Source organism: Stegastes partitus, unplaced genomic scaffold, assembly GCF_000690725.1.
Source record: "Stegastes partitus isolate 25-593 unplaced genomic scaffold, Stegastes_partitus-1.0.2 Scaffold65, whole genome shotgun sequence".
In the NCBI taxonomy this organism is placed as follows: Eukaryota; Metazoa; Chordata; class Actinopteri; family Pomacentridae; genus Stegastes; species Stegastes partitus.
In genome coordinates, this window is record NW_007577796.1 from 872,453 (window position 1) to 896,941 (window position 24,489).

The 24,489-nt window shown below is 41.3% G+C and overlaps 1 protein-coding gene across 3 annotated transcripts in view; it reads left to right on the forward strand.

The window, feature by feature from the left end:
* The first annotated feature begins 6,658 nt into the window (after positions 1 to 6,658).
* The window catches only part of shisal1b (shisa like 1b), a 43,667-nt gene continuing 25,836 nt past the window's right edge, over positions 6,659 to 24,489 (forward strand). For 2 of the 3 annotated variants that reach the window (XM_008276123.1, XM_008276120.1), the window contains exon 1: positions 6,659 to 6,960. The gene's annotated coding sequence lies outside the window, so the exon portion shown is untranslated. The remainder of the gene's footprint in view (positions 6,961 to 24,489) is intronic. The other variant, XM_008276122.1, reaches the window with a different exon arrangement.

The following is a 24,489-nucleotide window of genomic DNA, read 5'->3' on the forward strand; positions in this document are numbered from 1 at the left end:
ATTTGGCAGTGCACTGTTTGCGTCCACTCCTGAATGCCTTTCTGTGGTCAAATCTTGATACAGGAGGTCATTTCATTAGGAGTTAGATATGTCTTTCCTCTCTGAGAGCACACCGGGTCGACAAGTCGGAGGGCTGTGAATCATCGTCTGGGACGCGAAGAGCCAGACATCCAGGTGTGTTAGATTTGACTCAGGCAGACATAACAAAAACCTCTTGCCACAAAGATTTTCAGTTTAATGTTGCTGTTAAACATTTTTGCGTTAATGCCAGAATGGGTTGTATTTCAACTTATTGTCCTGGATGGTCCCTCAGACGTTCCTTCTCTGGTTTTAATTTGTAGCAGCACGTTGCTGCAGCTATCAGCAGGGTTGGCATGGTACAGAAGCCTGAGCTATATAAAAGGCTTATAAAAGGTAAAGCAAAAAGTTCTTGAACTCATTGTAAAAAGGCAGCATCTGAGTGGTTTTCAGTTTATCTTCTTTCCTAAAATATTATAAGGCATCTATAACACTAGATAAAAAAACATGAAATTGAACCAGTTTCTCATTAAAACTATAAAGAGTTGCTTTTCCTAATTAATCTTTGTTGTGCTGCATCTGAAGAATTTCTTTACTCTCTCTAACTTTATTGGCTGCAGAAAGTGGAGGAGAGGTCAGAATAAGCTGCCATCAGCTGCTGACAGGTTCTCTGAACTCGAACACTACACTTTTATGTTGAATGCCATAACACTCGTCCCATTTATCTCCTGTCTCCTGGTCTGATTTCCCTTTCTCATTCTTTATTTTTAAGTTAAAGCCTGTCAGAAGATCCTTAAAGCTGCTAATTTGCCTCCACACTGTTCATCAGTCATGCCGCAGTCACTTCCATTTTTATAGCCTGCATTCCTGAAGCTCTGTTTTATTTCATTATCAATGTTCTAAAGACCCACCCAAAAAAATAAATAATCCTTCGCGGCTGGTGAGTCTGGCAGAGAGTGAAATTGATCTCATTCCTTAGAATCCCTACATTGTTTTCTCACTAATTACCCAGGATCAAATCGCCAGTGAAGGCATCAATCACTGCGAAAGACACGGCTGCTTTTGAGGTGAAAAACTATTAAACTTTGCCAAAGAAAAAACAACAGCTTCATTTTGGGGGGGATGATTGTTGTAATGATGCATAATCTTTATTCACAAACACAAAAGCAATTCCAGTACTTTATGACGGCAATAACAGCACCGTGACCGTGACCGTGACCGCCGCTGTGTGAGGAGCTTTGATATTTTTGTTTAAGTCCAAAGCGAATTTCTACATTAGGATCACTGCAGACAGTCACACAAATTCTTTTTGAAAGCTTTTCCCCAAAACCTCATACAAAATTTAGGTGGACCTCCAGTTTCATCAGTCTCCATCAGTTTGACTGACAGTTGCTCTCCCACTCGGGCATCACAGTGAAGTATCATGATAGGTGACTGTGTGCGCTGAGGCTTTGTTGTTTACACACAGGTGGGGATGAAAAAGTCGATATGCTATTGACAGATGCTAAATATTTTATGTAGCGGGTCCTGTGTCATCTGACATTTCTCTTGGCCGCTTCATCTTTTTAAAATGTTGAAAAAGAACGATTGTAAAAGGCTTTGTTCAAAAAAAGATTTACTCACCATTGTCATATCTAAAACTCTGGTACATCACACACCACCTAGAGGCAACGTTACCTTGGATTTAACATTTAAAGTCCACTAAATAAATACTGAACATTTATTAAGATAAATCAATGCGTGAAATGTATAAAAATAAAAACATCTAAGACCAAAAATCAGTGTAATTTATTACTGAAATGATGTTATATCAAAGGATAGACATAATTAAAGCTTATGTGGACACTGCTTTTTAAAAATGTATTAAAGCTACTAATAATTATTATGACTACAAGTACAGATTGTTTTAATTCCTGATTATTTGAATGATCAAATTTCTATTGAACTGTCTAACAATTGTGATTAGAAAATTCTTGAAAAAAAAGATATATTTTTCCAAACCCAGATAATTTATTACTGGTAATGTAAAAATGAGGAACACTGTAAATCTTCACATTTGAAACTGGTATGAATGAATGCTTGCATTTTCCCTTTTTACATTTTTCCAATTAATCCTCTCTTGATTGACTAATAGATTAATCAACTAATTGTTTCAGCTCTAAAAAAAATATTCCTCCCCCCCCAAATCTTATTTCTAGCTGGCATTCAGGTTGGAATACTGTACCAGTCACATCGCTTGTTTTTCTTGTTCCGCGTTTGGACAAATGTGAGTCATTAAATGATGATGGTGAAATGATGGCAGAGAAGAAAAAGCAACACCATAGCTGACCCGAGTCCTGGCAAGATGACGACAGCTCAAAGTTTGGACGTGAGTGACTCGGAGAGAGCGAAGCTATTTCGGTGCGATGCCAGGGCCGATTTGTCACTTCGCATGCGGCAGGAGATGACATCGATTGGACATATGACAGATTCACAGAAAAACAAAATGCAGTGCAGGTATGACTCAATACCTGTCCAACTCTTCTGTCGTGTGAAGTCTGAAAAGCTCAAAGTAGAAAACGTTGTCTTAACTCTTTCAGAATATCTGAAAGTCCGTCATAGTCTTTTGATCTAAAAGAAACGCCATTTCAGGTTATAGTCTACAGCAATGAAAGAAAAACTTTCAGCGCATATAATCTCACTTTGTAATGTCCTCCAGATTCTGACATTGCTGAGAAATGCAGCTGCTCAGCTCAGAATAATTCAAAGAGGACTATAAAAGCTATCGCCTGTTCAGCAGCATATTACTTTGTTCCCTGCATTTGTTTGTTTATAGAGGACCAAAAAAAAAATGATTATCCTAATATTTTTCAGATGGCTGAGCAGTTTATGATTGAATCTTGTAATTGCTGATGGTAAGTGACACCCCATTGCTTTCAAGATGAGGTGTACAGCTTTGCAACAAGCAACACTACCTTCAAGGCAATTAGGAGAACACACTTCACTGAATTAGGGAACACACATGGACAGCTACCCGTCAGAGGATTGGCTAACGAAGAGCTAATGTTGTGTCTGATTCCCTTTTTCAGTTTGATCACATTACGGGGGTGAAGTTGGGGTGTCATTGCACACTTCTCCCAAGTGGAGGCCCAATTTTCAAAATTACACTCGAAAAATGACACTAAACTGTGACGGCTCGTTTGGGGAATTAAATGGCCAAATTTTCTTCTTTCGTATTGATCTTGTATACCTAAAACAAAAAGAAGAACTTCACCTAAATTTTTTAAAAGAGGCACTGAAGACTGATTGAGTCATTAGAAAGCAGCAGGATGCATGTTTCTATTAGCAGCATCCATCTGAAGACCAGAGGACATGCAATGACTTGTAGGGATTTGCACAATTCCCCATTCCTCCTCTGACCTCTATCTAGTGCGCTTAAGCAGGGCCCCTGAGAAAAGCTTGACAACAACATTCACTCACTTTATTGCCATGGGACTACACCGCATCAGCTGCAGGACACTTACTCATGGCTGAGCTACATTTTGCATAAGAACCTAAACTCTTTCTAAAAACCACCATTTCAAATTTTCGACAAAAAATAAAAAAATAAAAATAACCATACTTCAGAGGCGGGTGTTGCAGAAGGGAAAGATATCCCGGAGAGAAAAAGTGAAAAAAAAAATAGTAAAAATACAGACAAGCCTATTCAAAAAGTCATTTTCTTGCACTTGGACCATATAATGCTAAGTTGAAATCTGTCTTTTTTTGAAGATTCAAAGTCACAGCTGTATCAAATACCATGGAGTTTTAATGGTGGACCATGTAAGCTGATCCTCTACAGTTATGGAGCCTCCTAAAAAGATTCAAAGAAATCTCCTGGAGCTTGGCTAAAAGGAGAAAAGGCCACGCTCGACGGAGTAGCTCCTATCATTTGAATCTCCCAGCGGAGGGAGGGGCCTCTAATAGAAAAGGGAACCGCGGAGGAAAATTTCAATTCCATCTGTAAGAAGGCGCAGGTATGATAGAGGTGATGAACACCTCAACGCTCATTATTACTGAACCAGGCTGCATGGAAGACAGTTCGAGCAAGGAGCTTATGACCCTGCACTCAACCATAGTCACTGACAAACTGTGTAATCTGTAATTGACAGAGGAGGCACACATGGAGGTGAAATTCTATCCTTTGTTTAGCCACTGCAAAAAAAAAAATGGCTGGTCTATTTACAGTACGAAAGACATCAGTCTGTCTGATATACAGTCATCACAGGCATTATCTTGTGACTAAGTGCCGTCAGCGAACTATCCACGTAGCTTCCCCGCTTTGCATTCATTTATCATGACCTCATTTTCCGAGTACATTTCATGACACTCAATATTTCATAAGAGTTGTAAGGGAAATGTATAATATTTACTATCTGGCACTGTGGATGAGTGTTCCATAAAAAAACATCAATTCCAGAAAGAATTTCATCACGGTTCTTTTCTGTGACAAATAAAATTATGTTTTATGGTTTTGTGCTGGTTTCATGTTTATGGTTTTTAGTTTTCACGCAGTGCAAATGCAATAGGATTTAAAAAAACAAAAAACAAAACAGATTCAGGCCGGTTACCTCACTTGTGAAGCAGTTGCAGTGAATATTGTGAGAACAGCACATAGAGAAGGCATGCGGGTGACTGTGCTGGATCGGAAATGACTAGCTATGAGTAGTTATGGCTCTGCTCGCAAACTCTGCATGCAGAGACACAAACACACAAATGTGAAAGAAATGATATCGCTTCTGTGCATACTTCCCCCTCCCTCCTGGCTGAACATCATACAGCCTGATCGCCACAAGATCGACCTCAGGCCTCCCACGTCAGCTTGTCCTCCCTCTGACAGAAACTGGACCTTTCCAGAGCTCCCTCCTCCTGCTGCATGTAAGCCATGTGTCTGGGAGCAACACCCGCCAGTCCAAACAGCTCAGTACCCACAGAGCTCCACGGGATCACCTCTTGCTCACCCGGTCAGTGGGCGAACGTGCAGCGTCAAGATGACACGACCATATGCTCATACCCTTCCTTTCCCCACTTTGGAGAATCACTTCATCCGCCATCCGACGGAGGGTTTCTGTCACTGTGATGTGCGCGTCAGTCCGTGTGATTCGTTGCTTTCTGACACTTTACCAACATAATTGAGGAAGCTGTCAGATTGGCCCCTGAATCACCTCTCGCTGATGTCTGCGACCCGATTGATCTGCCACTTCATGCGCATATTGATCCAGTGTTCACTGTACTCGGGGGAGGCACTTAGACTCTCTGGCAGCCATGTCACACCAGGAACCTGGAGAGCAGAGAAGAAAGTCAGACTATCATAGAGCATGTTTCCATACATACAGGCTGTGCTGCACTTGCAAGTCACCAGTGACGATACCGGTTTCTCTTTACGCCTGTAGATGTTACAAAAACAGCACTTCTGACTAGTTTGTCCTTTAGTGACATGAATCCAGGCCTACCAAAAGTTTTTAATTAAACTCTGCCCTATAACACAGCCAGGAGGTGATGGTAATTCACCCATTGTCACATTAACATGCAAATCTGTTAGCCGATGCATGTTGAACCATCTCATTAACATTTTCACGTCGATGCAATGCGACTGCAATTAACCATATCGAACCATAGAACCGTTATCAATTCATCATTTTTATTTAACATTTAACAAGCTGAAGGCAGCAAATATTGAGTCTTTTTTTAATTTTTGAATTACGTGAATAAATTGATCGAAATTCAAATTTTCCTGCTGTCAGCTAATCGATTAACTCCCTAATGGTTTCAGCATTATGATCGCGATTCGTCTAATCATTCTTTTCTGAACAAATTCATAATTTTATGTTCTTTTGAAAAATGGTTTCCAGAGTCCAAGATGAGATATTCAGATTGCCGAACAGTTTAAAGTCAAAGATGTTTAGCTGATCAGATTTTACAAAGAATAGCTTCATATTTCCCGATTCGTTTCGTGTCTATCCACTATCTGTCTCAACTCTACACTGTAGATTAGGCTCACTGTTGTGTTTCTCTCTCCATTTCCACTGATCAAATACTTTGAGAACAATTTCCTCCCATGTGTACAAGCCATACAATTCTGTCTTCAGGCAATGAATCGCCTAATTGTGCTTTTGTGTTCTTTATACTTGCAAATTGGAACAGTATCTGCTAAACATGCAGAAGCCCGCTTCTGTTTGTTTGTTTATTTGTACAGTGAGTATCCGAAATTAAATTGCAGCAGACTCCTTGTCAGTCGGAATAACCTCTGGACAGGCAGCGTTGGGAGAGAAGAGATTAGATTAACTCGTGCTAAAATGTGTGCAAAGAGAGAGAGGGGGGATTTTAAAAGGCACAAAACTCTAGGCGATTTCACTCATGAGGGAAGTTGAGCGGAGCGCTAACAGGAAGTCTTTTCCCTCAAGAGCTAACCAAGTCTTGTTACTGTAAAAGCAGCTGACCTTGTGGCTTCTGTCGGGAAGGAATGCATGCAGAGGAGACAGACCGGGAGATAAACAGGAGCTCATTCAGTACAGAGGATCACCCTCCAGTGCATACGTACAGTCTCTCCCTCTCTCCCTCCCTCTCTCACTTTCTCTCTGACTCGCCCACTTAGTATCATTTCATCTCTCTCTCTCTCACTCTCTCTCTCTCACTCTCGTTCTCACACACTCAGTCGCTGTGCTCTGACGGATGGGGATACACTGCCAAGGAGGACTTAGGGGTGAGAAGAGTGTGTTTCTTTTCTTCTCTGGTGTGTTTTCTTTCTCTTCCGCCTGGCTTCCCTCATGAGCTGTTAATTCCAGCCCCAGTCCCAAGGATGAGGAGGATCTATTTGTGAGGAAGACACAACAAAGGAAGAGGGAACAAGGAGCAACAGGGTGGTAAATTCTGCGAGCGGGAGTGAGCGAGAAGATCTTTTCTTTTTCTCCAGGCTCGAGCAAGGTTAGTAAGGGAAAAGCTGGTTATCGTTAAAACAAAACTGCCTGCTGTTGTGCCTCTGTTCTTTACTTTTTACTTCCAGCAAGACATTTCTTATCAAAACATTTCACATTCATGTGCTTTCCATCCTTCTCTTAGAGCTTTAATTAACTGTCCTCACAGAGCAGTTTTCTAAATTGAGAACATTTTCTTTCTCAAAATTAAAAGTCCCACAGTTACATTTTAATGATATTGCTTTTTTCATACAGCAAGTCTTCCGCTTGGTTACCCAAGTTTCACTACAGGTCAACAGTGCTGTGTAATTTCCCAAAGGTGTACAGTATAATTCTCATTTGGAGTCTCTCCTTTGGCAAGGTAGCAGAGAGTGAGCTGCAGGAAAAGGCGAGGACAGCTCGCGCTCTTACCGCCGCTCCTCAGCCGTCACTTTACACAGGAGGCAATTAAGCGGGATTGGCAGCCGACGCTGCCGGTAACTTGGAAACAGGCGTGTGGGAGACCCATGGTGGCACATGATAGGATTTAGGTTAGAGAGGAGCACGGGAGGAAGGAGATTCCCTTTGTTCATTCACACAAAAGCCTGTTCCTCTGTGAAAAATCCTGCTCTCGCGTCTCTCTCGTGTCTGCGTGAAAACCGGCCCGGGGGCAGCAGTTGTGAGCTTTTCTGATTTCTCATGACTGTGAACATTGTCCCAGTGTGTGTACTCTCAGAGCATGTGCATAGAAAGTGTGTTTGTGTGCTACGTCTGTTCATGTCTCGCTGCTGTGTATTAAAGGTCTCTTAGGTGAACCCTCACCTTTAATTACCACAAGTGGAAGGAATTATTCATCCTTTGAACTAGTCAAACAAAAAGAGAATAGGACAAAAAGATAATTAAGAATAATCAAGCTCCCCTTTTAAATATTGTGATCACTGTATGAACCAGAATAAATGAGCAGCTTTACAATAAATGTGATAAACAAGCTCCTGAAGGACTCTGCACAGCCTTTGTTCAGGCTGTATTAGTTATAATATGCAACTGAAAAACTCTCCTTGAGACCAATAAAGACCTATTCCGCTCATTATTTGTCACAAAACCTTCTTTCAGCCATTTTTCAGCATGGACAAGATAAGTGCCTTGGAGACGGGAAGGTTGGCCTCTGGCTTGCAGCAACAAAGACCTTTGATGGGGGCTTTACCGAGCTACTGAGCAGTGAAGTTTTTTTTTTTTTTTTACATATTCGCTGTCGGGTGGAGGGGCAGTTTGATTCAAAATGTATTGAAGAAGAGGACAGAGTATTATGTTTTCACTGTAAACACAGGTGGAGGCACGGTGGGGCAATTACTCTGGACTGTGTGTGTTTTGACACAAAAGGAGAGAGATTGCATAAGCTAAGCCTACCGTGTATTCATTTTAGTGACAGGAGAGTGTTGGTCCACGCTCAGCAGAATGTGTTTATACAGAAACCCTAAAGTGAGGAATTAGAGTTTTATAAGGAATCATTCAGCAGCACATTAGTGGGGTGATCGCTCTGGTTTTGTGTTTAGTCTGGACTTCATGTGTTTGTGTCACATATTCACAGTCACCCCTATAGGAGCGACTGACCATAAGTGAGGTCAGGACGTTTGGCTTTGGCCGTCAGTCATCAGGGAACCATTTCATGTGTCACCTTGTCTCTGGCACGCACACACCGCTGCTCTACTCACATGGACAGTTATGGTCCATCAGTGGCTCACTGACTTTCCAGACTAGAAGGAGTCATTGACATTGAGAGGGTGTTAATGTGCGCTTGGTGCACACATTTCCTCACACATACAGTACGCACTCTCTTTTCCCCCAGGCATACAGTATGCATAAATACACACATGCATGCACAAAGGCAGAATAACACTTACTGCCAGCCCATAGTGAGCAAACACACACACACACACACACTCACATCAGGGAAGGCGGAGCAGGGAGAGGCTTCGTGACCAGTGGCTTGGCAGAAGCCCTCAAGGTGAAAATTTTAAGTGAGGAGCATTTCAAATTCAGAACAGATGATCAAACTGGTGTCGAAACTGCAGAGTAGCTGGCAGCACCAGATGCAGACAATCTTTTGGCAGAGGATGTGTTTTTGGTGCCTGAATCTTCCAACATAAAAAGTCAGAGGTGCAGAGCTGAAATTAATACAACTGTGGTTATCGTCATCTCACGGACGGTGGTTCTTATCACGGTCCAGATGATGCAAAAAAAAGGAGAGAGAAAAAAAAACAGCTTCTCAGCTATACTGAGCGCCACTTTTTCTGTTCTGCTATCATCACAGCACACCAAATCCAGCCGTATATCTAGACATATCAGGGTGCAAACGGAGTAGGTTATTTAGGAGTGAACACAAACTGAAACTTCAGAGCCTATCTTTGGTTGTGGGGAGATTAAAGTGTGTACCCAGTTTATCACACACTAAACAGATGCAGTTTTTGACCAGAAATTGAAAAATCTGTCAGCTTTGTAAGTGCATATTCTTACATTTCCTTCACGTAGAAAACTGGGTGGTATTAAAAGAGAACGCTACTTAGCTCAGTACCTAATAGAGACCACCGCTGGGCTAAATCTGTATAAACCAACAGCTTACTTCCCAGTTCTTTACTACTTGTATGAAGCATTTTGCCATCTACCCATTTATCTCTTCTGCGCTTCTTACTGGCTACAAGTAATAGACAGGTTGAACATGAACAAATTAATAAATAAACAATCAACTAAAACATTCTACAGCAAGTTAGCTTTAGTGATAACCCATAGGTTTGAGTGCCCAATTCCCTTGAACCCCTTGTAAACATGTTTGTTTTAGCACTTTTATAGTCATTCTGACCTGCAGTTCATTTGCGTAAAGCTGTTCTTATCAAAGCACAGCTGCAAACCACATTGGGCCCGATGGGACATTCATGGGCACGACAATTAACAGGTGGCTGGAGCCACATGAGCCCGGCTGAGGGGAGCATAATTTCACGTGGACACCAGAAAATATGTTGGTGAGAGACAGAGACAGAGAGAGAGAGTTCCTTTTTTTGCAACACCTTTATAAAAGAAAAAAAAAATTTAATTCTTGATTTATTCATTTTAGATATTAATGAATTCGGTATCCAAAACTTTTTAGAAAAATAGTGAAATCCGTTTCTTAGACCCTAAGATTAGGTCCTGAAATTATTTGTTGTATCCAACCAGTAGTCATTAGTCTGACTCTTAAAGTTTGCCATTGGCCACTTATTTCAGACGACTTCCTCCTCTCCGTTCGCTATCTGCGTGCTAGCATTTTCAAAATCCACTTTGCTATGAGGAGCAACATCATCATCCTCCGAGTAGCAACTTACCACACTGACAATTTCAAGTTTTGTTCAGGATTTGGATCATGTAGTAATGCAGCCCTGCCTATTTCAGTGGATTATCCATTTTAATGACTGTTCAGCTTCCTAAATGTTCCACAAAAACAATTCCACCCTTCAATATTTTAAGGGGCCACAGAAGCCACATCCTTTGCTTAGTTCCAGCCGAAATGACTCTGATTGCTTTAAAGAAGTACAAACAAGCAGGGCGGGTTTTTCCCCTGAGAATGATAGTGAGGTGCAGCCAGACCATTATGTTCTACAGAAATGGCGAGCTAGGTGAGACTAGTAGCAATAAAGGCAAATATGCTGAGGATGAGTCTGAGAAAAGCAGCAAATCTTTACATTTTAGAAGCATAGTGTTATATTCATGCATGAATGTTAGCTAATGGATTACTTCACTGTTTTTGATTTAATTATCTTGTGTGAACAGGATTTAGTTGTTCACACATTTAGAATGTTACTCAAAAGATCTTGTAAGGCACTGTTTCTTTATCTGACAGAAAATGTAAGTGTATTAATTATGTTATTAAGGTATTAATTTTCTTACATTATGAGTCTTGACTGTGTTCTGACTGTACGCCAACTTTAACATACTTCACTCAAACTAACATCAAATCACCTCCCTCAGGTGGGCACCACTTTGAAAACCCCTTTTGTGTAATCAACGTGCTCTTTGCATAATTGCGCTTAAAAGTCATATTTAAGATTCAACACAATTCAAAATCAGCTAAAAAGCTAAAAAATCATTCAAAGAAGCTGCACTGATCTACTTTTGTTTGCACATCTGAACAGAACAAAGGCTTTTATCTGATGTTCTGAGAGCACTGGATCCCCTCATCCGCCACCCACCCCTCCAAAAAATCATATTGAACAGCTTCCAGCAGAGAGTATAACTGATTAATAACACCAACAGCAGCAGTGGCAGCCAAATAATTACATTCTCCAGCCCAAAATAAACAGTAGCATGTAGTCACTCAGCGAGCACAGAAGTGTCTTGTTTTCCGATCTGCTGTGCAGAAAACTCTGCATTCATTTGGTTTATCTGGTCTGTCATCTTGACATCTCTCTCCATAGGGTTCACACCGAGTTCTCCTGCCATGGGCTTGGCCCTGAGAGTGTGTGAGTGTACAGTGATTCCTACGTGTTCTTTAATTCCTGCCGGCTACACATGAATGTATGTCTGCGTACTTGTTAGAAAGCAGAAGAGAAAGACAGTGTGTACAGTATAGTGTGTGTGTGTGTGTGTGTACAGTTGTAGGGAGGGAGAGAGAAAGTTAGACGGAGAGGCAGGTTCCTTGATGAAGCTTCGACAGCGCCTTTGATGCCGACTTCCCCTCAATATCAGATCCCAGCCAACAGATGATAATCTAGCGGAGACCTCGCACACCATCGCTACTCATCAACTGCAAACGCTCGCTCTCCCTCCGTGTACTTCAGTGCTGTCACCGCGAGATGCTGGAGGCAGAAAGCCATCAGGCCCATTATACTGTCAGTGTTAATATCAGTGGCTTGGTCCACATGGTGACTGTATGCATCCTGAGCCCTTTAGGTGTACTGTAACACTATTGTTGTCAGCAGTCACACACATCAAAACACAAACATGGCTGCGCTCTCGACTCATGTGCAGCATTTTTTTTGCTGTATCTAAATAGTATAATATTGTATCTTAATATGTCGACGTCCATGTGTTTTTACCCTTTTTATCTGAGCGTCTTGTGCATTGTTTTGAGCTGTGCTGCTGTGCATTGTTTCTCTCTCTCTTTTGCTCTCTTTCTCTCTTGAGGGGTGGGGGTGTTTGGCAACAGGAAGGCACTTCCTCTTTTGTGCAGCTACTGAAATTAGAGGCTGAAGGAATAATCAAATAACAGACAAGCTGCTGAAATTCAGACGCAGGTTCACCCAGTGGCTGTTTTGAATATTAATGCAGTGTTTGCTCTGTGTGTGTTTGTGCATATGTGGCTGACACAAGAGGCAAGGAGGACATCGATTCAGACTCCGCTGAGCATTAACCCAGCTGAAACGGTTAAATCATACCTGAATAACTGTTAACAGGAAGGCAAACGAATACTTGGGGAAATCAGAGGACGGGAAAATATTTACTGGGGTGGACCTGTTATGCAAATTAGTATCTGTGCTTGTTTGTTCCCATACAGACATGTGAAGCTCCAATTCTATATTGTACCACCTTCTGTGTAATCAGTTTATTAGGAGTTCTTAAAAACCTTAATTGACTAAGAAAGGTTTGGTGGGGTCTTTACTTGAGGGTGAATTTGAGAAAAAAAGAAGAAAAAATAACCTCTGAGCATAATTTGAATATTGACATTTAAATCTTTACGCATGACCCCACACTTTGTCAATTCTCATTATTCGTGTAGCAGCATCTGACCTGTGACCAAAGCATGCTGCAGCTAAGCCGCATGGACTCTTCGTCGACTTGTCTTTAACCTTTAGTTGACTTACTCCACCGAATGACACCTCAGATCAATGTTACAACATGCCGAGCAATGAGTGGACACCTGTAGTGATCAATATAATTCCTACTTTTGTCACATCGAAGGTAAATCTTTGTTGTCTGAGAAGTAAACGTAATTATGTTTGGTACTATGTGTAATGGAGGAACACAGGAATTATAGCCTGTAATTTATTGAAGTTTTGTTCAAGAAATCAAACCAAACCTGCTCAAATGTAAACCCCCAGAGATCGTGAAGCTGTGCACAAAACCCCACTTGAGGTGTGTTGATTTAAAGAGTACAGCAGATATAACAGCTTTCAACTTGCAGAGTAAACTATAAGATAAGAAAGACTCTGTCTGTACAAACTCTGTGTGTGCTGTCATGTAAACTGAAGGAAAACCAAACAGACCTGCTTGAAAAAATCCAGCTAAATGCACGACAATGTAAGCAGAGAGGAGATTTGGTCAAGGAGCATGTCGAAATAACTTTCGCAGGTTGTTTTTGTCACAATTCTGCCATTTCGCCTTCATAGACACACAGCTTTTGATTTCATCTGTGGTTTGAATCCTGCAGTTTTAATGAAGGCAGCAGGTTAGATTCCCAGTGCTAATTTACATTTGCCTCGGTCTCAAATCACAACTGGAACCATCCAGAAGAAAAGGGAAAAAGACAGATTATTGAATTTCCCTGCCTTTAACAGCTTCTATATAAAAGCATTGGTTTGCCTGACCTCCTTTCAGTGAGAGGTGTTGTAGAGAGAGAGCAGCTGTGACTGACAGCTGCGATGTGCTGGGTGTGAACGAAGGGTTAAACGCTGATGTCAGACACTGGCTGTTGATTACAGAGCCGGGGGTGCAGCAGAGCCTCTGTCACTTTGGCTCTGCCTTTCAATATAGAGAAAAAGCTTTTAAAAAGCAGATAAAAGGAGCATGTTGAGGTGGCGGTATGAATGCATCTACCTGCACAATGTCAACAAGAAGTGGCAAGTGCGGGGAGTGAAGGAAGAGCTGGGCACGCAACTTCTCCATTAGATGCTCGCTTTAGTCTTCCCGCTGCTTTCTTGTCAAGAGAAAAAGAATATATTTAGCCTGTCTTAAACCTGTAGGCAGATAATCTATAAAATATGATTTCTGAGCAAGTCAGTTATTGCTGACCTGTTGAAGCAGTATGTGGTATGTGTAAAAAAAAAAAGAGCAAAGGTTTGTTTAAAAGCTTTTGGAGCCTTCAAGCATATCTCACAGAAAGAGGGTATTTTCATTGACCGCGGCACAAGTAGAGGGATAATTCAGAATATCGAAAAGTACATCTGCACTCTGACACTGCAGATGGATTTTTCTTTTTTTTGTTGCCATTACTCAAAGTAAATGCCTGCTTTATGCAGGATTTACAAATACCATCTGAACCTTTTAATGCTTGAAAACACACATCAAAAACCTCAAACAATATATCTTCATTATAGAATGTTTTTTCAGTCTAATGGATCATAACATTTTCAAAGGCAGCAGCACAGTGACACTTTAATAATAGTACAGATTGGGTCCTCTGTGTGAGCAGTCATGTGCAGTTCTCTGGGGTTTGTCGTCCTGGCTTTTCAAACAATGCATTTCTTCTGGTTTTCTCTATTCACTGGTGGCGGACCTCATCGTTAAAACACAATAACAGTGACGCCGCCGTTGCTACAAAGCACAAAACGTACGAATGTGGATAAAAGCTGCGTGTGTCTGTGGGAGATTGGGCTTTTGTCTCTTAAGTCAGCCACCACCGAGCCAGTGGCTTCGAAAATGCCCCACAACCACGAAACAGGATGACAACCCTGCTGCTGCGTATGTGTGCGTGAACATTTGATCATACTTGTGCGTCCAGCTGACAGAGATGATGTGCTATATAAAGCCTCACTATAAGCCATGAGTCATTATTGGCTCAAATGACTGTATTTTTTGATTCACCATGTAATATAATGGCTCACTATAATCCCTCTCTCCAATAATGGCTAATAATTTAAATAGGCGCGATAGTCACGTCCATACATTGTCAGTGAATAACAGCAGGTAACTCTGCTATTGTTCATTTTGATAATAAAAAATCATTCCACATTCTCAGAAATCTCTCAATAGAACCTTTTTTTGTGGAGATGTGAGAGCTTTTAGCGCAAAGTTATATTATCAGGGCTTAGAGTTGAACTTAATGGCATTCGGGGAGCATTTCAGGACATAATAGGAAGTTATTATTCACAGAAGATCCGCCAAACTTACACAAACCGAGGTGAGTTCACTCCCTGCAGGTCAAAACCAGGACAGCCTCATTAATGAAGTGCAATCCCACTACGATGGCCAGTCAACCAACACTTCTCAATAATGACCGTTGGAACAGCCCACAAACGGTTCTTTGCATTTTAAGGTTTTTCTAACAGGCTGTATAAACTAGCTGCCAAAACACCATTAGCATTTGGACGTGGAGCAGCGTGGAGTATTATCCGTTCTCATCTGAGGTATTCTTGGCGGCACGATGTGGGGTTGTCTATAACCGCTGCCCTCTGTGAACTCTGAGACCCAGAGGTGTTCGAGAACTCCCAGGTTCTCTGCAGCATGTCTATCGTGGCTATTTTGGGGCTAAGTTGGATGGGGTTTGGTCTGGGGTGTTAAACCTCTGAAGGCAGACTTTTGCTGAGGAGGTCATCCCAGGGTAAACCCTCCCGCCTCTTTATTTTCAGTGTGCTACTTTTGGATCCAACGCGCTTGTAAAAGTCGCTGCAGATTAGGAGTTTTCTATTGATATTTTCAGGCAGTGTGGGCAGCTTAACACTTATAAAGGAGCAGGGTCTTTCTGTTACATACTGTAGGTCATGGGTTACACATATAGAGTATGTAGGGAATTCTCTCCGGTATTTTATGTATTGATCATACTGAAACCTTGAGGTAAGATTCACAGTGTTCATACGGTTTATTCCATTGGCAGCTGTTAGTCTTGTGGTTGGGTGGGGCAGCATATCTGTGGACATTTGTTCTGTTGGCTTTCTAGCCAGCAGCCAAAAGATATTTATCATCTCATGCCCTAAGTTTATCTTGGATTTTATCTTGCACGGCTATAATGTGATAAAAGACCAATCATTTGTTATTTCTTTAGCAATCTTAAAAGCAGGAAGAAGAAAAATGAAAGGGCAAGCCCCAAGTATGCCGATGTTTTGTCTGTCTTTTAACCACACTGCCTCCGATGTTATTGTTATCCTCTTTGTATGAATTTCTATTCCAGAATCACAGGGACTAGGATTTCTTAGCATACATTTATTGTGCAGGGCAGTGGGAGTAAACATACACCAAATTCAATACAAACCATACATACCGATTCGTGTCTTTACAGTTTGAGGCTTGTTAATAATAACCAGATCATGCACAAAATGTTACAGTTTCTCAAAGTGCCAACTTTTCGTGTCGTGTTGCCTCTTTGTCATGCTGGTGTGTGTAAACCCAGAATATTACTGCAGGCCAAAGGGAGACAACAAAGATTATCAGACCAGTGTGTTTCAGCTGCAGTTTTGTCATGCATTGCTGTCTCGTGTCATGATTTTCTCTTTCATTTTTGAAATTCCCACCGGGCTATTTGTCTGTGGGTAGAAGCTATTTTAAATCCAGGGTCAGGCGGATGATGACAGGGAACATTTCCAAGAGAAACCAAATGAGCTCAGAGTCGGGTGTTAAAGCAAATCCAAACAAACAATGCTGGCTTGTGTCTGGGAGATACTGTCGTGTCTGTCTGCATCACAGACACCAAAAAGTCCACAGGATATGTCTCCCAAACCCCAGAGCCAAAACACGTCCAGTTGCTCTGCATGAGTCACAGTCCAACTACCAAAGAAAACTGAATTTGAGTGCCAAAGCGCTGATGCGTTGACAGATGAGGCCTCTGCTGCCTGCAGGCAGCTCAGAACCTTGATGGAACTGCAAGTGTTGGGAGCTGCTGCACAACAATTCCTGGAAGGCTTCCCGTGGCCTTGAAAGTGACTGAACTGCGACAGCTACTGTATCTCTGTGACATTTAGCAGTCAAACCCAGCAACACCCTGTACTCTGAGTCGCTTGATCAAAGCAAACCTATCAACACCAGAGATGCTGCTCAGGGACAACAAACTCAAACGCAAAGTAGGGTTGAAGCTAATCCTTGTAGTTTTTATTAAATTAATCAATCTGCCAAATGCTTTTGAAACCAATTAGGTATTTAATTAATTCATTCTTAGACTATAAAATGTTCAGAAACAGTGAAAAATGCTCGTCACAATTTCCCACATCTGCACTTTGCTAGTTTTGTCTGGACAAAAGCTCAAGATAGTCCACCGTAGCAGCTACCAAATGGAACTTGCTGTTCAGTGGTTTTGTCAGTTATTCTTGTCAGTCAAGAATCATTTGAATTTTTTTTTTTTTTTTTTTAGTTGAAGTAGATGACAATTGCCTGGATATTTGCATTTTAAAAAAATGTTTCTTTGTGATTTCTAGCAATTTCTTGTGTCTATCACAGGGCTACACTTAGAGACAGACAACCAAGCACACTCACATTCACACCTATGGACAATTTTAGAATCACCAATTAACCTCAACATGTTTTGGACTGTGGGAGGAAGCCAGAGAACCCACGCTGCATGGGGAGAACATGCAAATTCCACGCAGAAAGACGTCCCAGGCGTCCTAACCGGGACACAGAACTTCTAGCTAACCACTGAGCCACCATGCAGCCCATTTTCCCATCTCAGACCATTTAATTTTGTGCTGGAGGACAAAAAAAAAACAATTAAATATTTTACCAGAAAAAAATATTCAAATTGGAAAAACAGTAAAAGTTTGGCAGGCATTTTTTCTTTCAACCGTAGAAACCATCTTTGGGAACAGTATTTTCTGCTCCCATGATGACAAAACAAGCTTCTCCTGCTGAGGAAGAACTTACAAAACGCTCCATATGGCTCCTAAATAGAGCTTTTTGGTGACAATAATGATGTTAAATAAAGTAAAGCCCAAAGCAAAAAACTGCCATTTTTGCTTGATATTAGAATTAATAATCAAGTAACCTATCTCCAGGTAATTGATATTCAGCTAATATTTTCATGCAAGTCAAAAGAGACAGAAACCAAGGACGGTGGCTGTTTTTTCTCCTGCCCCTCTTGTTTTATGAATTGACACATAACCGATAAGAGTGAGATGCTGGGTACTTTCATCCAGTCTCTTGCAAAGGCCCAAGTAGCATCAAGTGAGCTGGAGTCAATCATTCTGCATCCCATGCAAACAAGATCTCTGTAGCTCTGCATTATGTTAGATGAGGCTCCAAGAATTTTCATCCCCCAGCTGACTTTGAGACCTTGATTGTATAATGAATTCAACTTATTAGACTCCAGTAGCTGTCTCATTAGCCGTCTCTCCCTCGCTGCATGCATATATTTATTGCCATGCAAAAATTACCGATGAAAGAATCACCCTGTTAAATTCTCATTTGGTCAGAATCAGACTTTCTCAGATGAGCCACAGTGTGATACAAATCTCTGGGGTGTTTGGGTGTGTTATAATTATCCTCGTCTATATGTGGTTAAAGCTTAAGAAAATATATAATTTCCTCTCCCATCACCATACTTGTGATACTAGCAGCTTATTCAACTTGAAATGAAGCTGGAGCAGTGTAGCAAGGTGATATGAGCAATGTGCAGATCTGTTTTGGATCCGCTGCTGGGGGAGGTTTGTTTCCAGATGAATGCTGATATTACCTTCTGCAGAAACATCAACTAAAACTCTTCCTACCGTAGATTGCCTGAAACAATGCGATGCTGTACAGCCTTTTCTGTCAGGTAGCACAAAGTTTTCATATAAAACAAGCTCAGTTATTATTCTGGATAGACCCGGGAGTGGATTTTCGTACAAAAAGCCCTATTACTTTCCAATCTGCCTGTGAGATCCAAATTGATGATGAATTAAGGGCGTAAGACAAAGTGAATGTGGGAGGCAGGATGGTTTCCATCAACATGACAGCACTCAGCAGGTAGAAGCACAATGTGCCAGCAGCAATGTAAGTCTGATTACAGTTCTCTTCTCATCTTCTGTGTGTGTTAAGCGAACAAACCATCACCAAGTCAAAAACTGAAACAGACCACCCATGCTGCAAGGTAGCTGTACCGTACAATAGCTGAATCCATTAGGCTGCCATATTGGCCAAACTCTCCACAACAAGCTCCATGACAACCCCGCTGTGCTTTTCTCCCTTGACTTTTTTTTTTTTTTTTTTTAAGATCGACTGTATTCATTTCCTGTACACTTCACTGTGGGTGCTAATTACTTGATGTAACATTTTTTTTCCCCATGTCCTCTGTGACGTAAACGTCTCCCAGGCGACATCAAGCCACTAGACCAAAACACATTGCTGCTGCCGCCGGTCTTATTTTAGAACATTTGATCTGGAAAATGTATTCAGGTGATGGATCATACAAACCTAAGAAGAACCTCTGTTTATCAGTCAAAAATATGTTGAGTTCTGCAGCTCTGAGCTCTCAGCGATGCAGCACCAATGCATAAGCAGTTGTTACACTGATGAGTTTGTAATGGAAAGATGCCAGATGAGGAACACTGAAGAGATTATTAATTGATAGCTGATGATGAACTGAAAACCATCCTGTTGTTACTTTAACTGAGTGACTTGTTGATTGATTCCTTGACTATTAAAATAATTTTTGATTTATCATAGAACTTGTTTGAAATAACTAACTTTGGAGTAGCTTGTCCTTTTATCTTGGCTGAACAGGTGTCCTTACAAACTCGGAGCCATCTGGAAAAACAGCTTTCATTAGTGCCTTCAAGGTGATAAATTAAATGTAATGTGGCACTAAAGGAGATTAGATTCATATCCATCATGCAGTACTATTATGGAGGCCTCCGATCAGACTCAGATTTATCACTGCATTCTGTGTTCCTGAACATGCAGCTGCAGTCTTTGGGGAGTCATTTCTCCCTTTTTGTTTCTGGATGATTCACGGAGATGTCGACAGCGGATCCTTTGGGTCCTCTGGGTCGCAGGGTGGGGCTTCCATGGACTGGACTTCCTTTGAAACGTCCTGTAGATTCTCAATCAGATTTTGATCTGAAGAATTATGAGGTCAGGTCAACGCCTTGGGCTTTTTGTCATGTTGCTTGAATGTTTCCTGAGCAGTTTTTGCGATGTTGTAGTGCATATTGTCCTGTTGGGGGAGCCTTCTACTGTTCTAGTTTGCCATGGCTGGGTGTACTTGGTTTGCAATGTTAAAAAGGGTGATAGGTGTCAAAGCAACATGCACATGAATGCCGGGACACAAGGTTTCCCAGCAGAACACTTCATTGTAAGGAGATGATCAATATGATACACTCTACCCGCCACTGGTTTTAATGTTGTGGCTGTTTACACTCTGTAGGCTGTATGTAAAGGACATAGGCAGCCATCTTGATTTCACCCAACTGGGACGTGTTTGGAGCCTGGCAGCTGCAATCTTGGTCTTTTGAAACTAGGTGGATGCAGCTGAGAATGATATGGTATCACCTGTCAATCACAAGGTGGCACTGCCCTTAATGATCTGCTTCATCATCTTTGCTCTAAATTTACAAAGTGAGCATCATACTGTATCCAAAAACTCTTGGCTCCTGCTAGCCATGAGCAAGAATACAGATTTAAGTCACTTCTGCATTGGCTTCACATTTCAGATCCTGCATCCATCTTTTTTTTTATATACGTTCTACGGCTGTAACAGACAAAAAAAAAAAAGTATTGTAACATCCACAACTCCACCTCTGACACATTCTGTGTACACATCCACCAGCCGCCTCCTTTTAGTGACTCAGGCTCCCACTCTTCACGCACTGACAGTTGTGCTGCACACAATTCAGTCCTCTGCGCCAACGATAATCATGAGATCACTGCTCTAAATCTCCCAACATGGGCTCACATCCTAATCGAGCACCGCGGGGCTTCTGAGTGACGCTCTAATGTCATCAAGAATGAATGAAACCCAATTTATTATGATGACAGTAAAAGCGAGCATCAATTAAGGACAGGGCTCATTGCAACAGAATACTGATTAGTGTTTGGATGCAGGCCCATCAGTGGACCCACACTCACTTAGCTGATGCTCACTCATCCCCTGTGTGAAGTGGGAGTCTCGTCTCCACTGTGTACTTCACTCTGTATGCTCCCAAACTCATCCGTTTCGGGGTGATTGATAATGCACATTATCGTGGATTAAGGGCCTGTGTTGGAACAGAAAGTGTATTTGTTTTTCTGAGGAAAACCTGATAACGAGGCACCGAAAGCGTATTAATATCCAACTACTATCATCCATACAAGAGGAAAAAAAAAAAAGGTTACTCAAAATGACAGGCTCTAAATGTTTCTTCTAAAAATAAAGTTGAGCAGTAGACACACAGAGAGAATTGTAATGTCAAGTTCGTGCCTTTACAAACTTGAAAGCCTCTCAGATAAAAGACGTTGCAGGCCAAAGTAAATAAATAATGATTTTTAGAAAGCATAATAACGCGTCATATACTTTAAAGTTAAATGTCAGAACAAAAAATAAAGACTCGGACAAGCATGTTCATGAGACAGGCCCATCTTATCATTATGTGTAATCTCCAAATAGCCCAAAAAAAAATCTTCCACTGCACTTTCCCTCATCAAACCCCCTGACAGATTTGGGTCTCTCGCTGTGTTGTGATGAAAAGTGTGCTGTTAGATTCACAGTGGTTGCTGCAGTAATTGGTCACTTAATATTTCCTTCTTCTTGCAGGAAACACGCCTTTGATGACCGCAGGAGTCCGTTAATTTTTTGCATATTTCCTCCGTACGGCGGCCTTTACATTTACTCGGAGGCTGGTAACACGGTGTTGCCATGGTCTTTATGTATATTTTAGTTTGATCTGAGACATAAACAGCAAGAAGCTAGACCCTCCATCTGTGTTGCATGCCTGTTCGGCTCAGCAGTATGTTCTATTTTCGGTCGGAGGGAGCTTTGCACTGTGTACTATGCTGCGTGCACGTCTGTGTATTTACAGTACATGTTCTGCTTCGCTACCATCAGGCTCATTACACAAACCCTTCAACATTCACTTCTTTGCAAACAAGCCCTGCGCTGAGATGAAGTGAACCTTACCCTCTTATAGCCTGTACGGCGCAGGGAGCAACGTGGCAATAATGTGACTTCGTGCGAAAATGCAGGGAAGCCAAGAAAAAACATATATAAAAGCCTTGTAAAGGACCACAGCGGTAGGAAAGGAAGAGTTGGCTTGTGGGGGGATTTCAAAAGATGGGAATCCCTCGTTGTACTTTGCATGTTGTCATCTGACTGTATACTAAAGCTCTCACCAGAAATAAAAAGACTAGGGAAAAAAAAAAAAAAGAAATGCCACTCTAACAAGTCCCATGGGACTTCAGCTGCCTGGCTTTCTGGAGAGGGAACAGCTTTTCTGATCAAAAATGCTTTTAAAGACTTCGGCAGAAACAGCCTGCTGTGCTTCACGTGCATATATAGTTACCACGTTGTATATGCTCATGTGCAACCATCCCCCTATGATGTCTGGATTGCATAAGAAGCATGGTTACAAAAAGGAGATGGAGCAGGACAGGTAGAAAAAACAGAGAATAACTGATAAGTCAAGGGATTCTAAGTTGTTTGCACAGCTTTGGTTTGCTGCAATACATTTGTTCATCCACTGAGGCTCAATTAAACAGGCAGAGTTTTTTCAGTTATACATGATTCATATGGTTACATACCATATTTATAACCAGCAAGCGGCTGTGTTCTAACCAGAGCGAGGACAGTGGTATATTCTCCTATGGGTGTTGTTCAGCCAGCCTGAAAAGAGAGTCGACGGTAGACATGCTGCTTTCTGCATCAACCGGTCATATGTGCAAGAGGTGTGAAAGCTGTGAAAATTGTCAAGTGCTCCCTTCTCCACAAACAGCCTGGTTGAACCTCTGTATAAGCAGTAACATTGACAATGTGCCTTTTAAACGTACATCACCAACAGTTACTTTCATTACAGGTTTATCTCCAGACTATTTTCCCAATTAGTTAAGAAGAAGTGAAAAATGTCTACATAATATTCCAAAGCACAAGATGATGCCATGAAATGTCTGACTATTAAACCTAAAGAATGTTTCATTTATTGTCATGTAGGGTCAAAACAAACCCTCACATTTGAGAACCGACGACTGTTATATGTTTGATATTTTGCTAAAAAAAAAAAACAAATAATCAACCAACATAATACTTCCAGAGCAAAAATCATCTAAATCATGCAGCTCAACCTTTAAAGATAACGGAATGGAAATCTCAAACAAAAAAAACAGTCAAACAAACACTTCCCACACCTCCACTTCACAGCTGGCACTGAACTCACACCAGAAAATGTGGCTACTTGTGTGAAACCTGCAAATGCTTTTTTTTCAATGTAACCTGTTGCTGATCTCTTGCACCACTGAATATTTCAACTTTATCACCTCCTTCTCACTACCACATTATCACCTCAACTTCAAAAGATAGCCGGTCTATAAAAGCATGTAGAACCTGGCATGTCTGGCCCGGTGAGCAAAGCGTTGTCTTTATATTTCTGAGAAAACGCATTTGTGGAGAGGCAGCGCTCCACCAGCCTCCTTCTCTTTCTGATTGTCTGTTAACGTCAAAGAAAGGACGTTTTCCAATCTCATTCCAAATCGAGCTTTGTCCGCACCATACTTGGCTCTGAGGGTTTGCCAAAACAGCTTGCAAATAGTTCAAGAAAAAAAGACAGTAGAGGGTGGTGATGCAACATTAAACTGGATGTGATCCACCATTACATTCTTTTTCATCACAAGAGAAAGAACACTGATGGCCTTCTACACCCTTGTTGTTGCGTTTTATATGTGGTTTTCATTCCGCTGTCAGCCGCCGTCAGCTCCTCAATAATTCAAAAGACAAGTTTTGTAATAGTTTCCATGCAGCTTGTGCAAAGAGGATGTTTAGGTTTCTCCACACATATATGCAACAAAAGAGTTCAATGCTCAATTTGTGGTCATTTTCAAAGGCTGATACAGTTACATGTTGTGTCGGTGGCTGACACAAGTAACATCAAGTCAAATTCAAACACAAGTTGTTTTTCACATTAACAGAGTAAAACCAGGACCACGTGCAAAGGGTTCATTGACAGAGTTTGCAATAAATTACCATAAACATCACCTTTAACTAATGCAGAGACAGGGACCATTAATGTGTAATTTCCTCAAGGAATAAATTTGCCAAAGAACAGAAACAAGCGTGTCTAAGCAAAATGTGCCGCCACCCCATTAATCTCACTTATCATCAGTGGAGAGATCGCTATGACGGTGTTTCCAACGGTAGCTGTGAAGCAATACTGTGGATGGAGGATTCATGAACTCCCACAATGCATCACTTTCAAGCAAAGTGCTCCTCAGCAGTTCTGCAGTGAAAACTCTGCACTGTGCTGAAGGAGCACATTCAGTGTAATTCATTAAATATTTGGTAAAAACATCACTTTCTCTCAGAACGCCACACTTTTAGTGCACGTGTAGCATTTTTCTTGATTGCCGAGCAGTTATAGAATTAAATATCTGCTGGCTGCTAGATGTTTTTTTAATCTTAGTTCTCAATGGAAGAAACTTGATAATTTTTAGACAAAAAACATTTGGAAGAGAAATATGTTTGACACTCATTGTTCATTCTGATCTTAATGTTTTGCTTTGGTGATGTGAT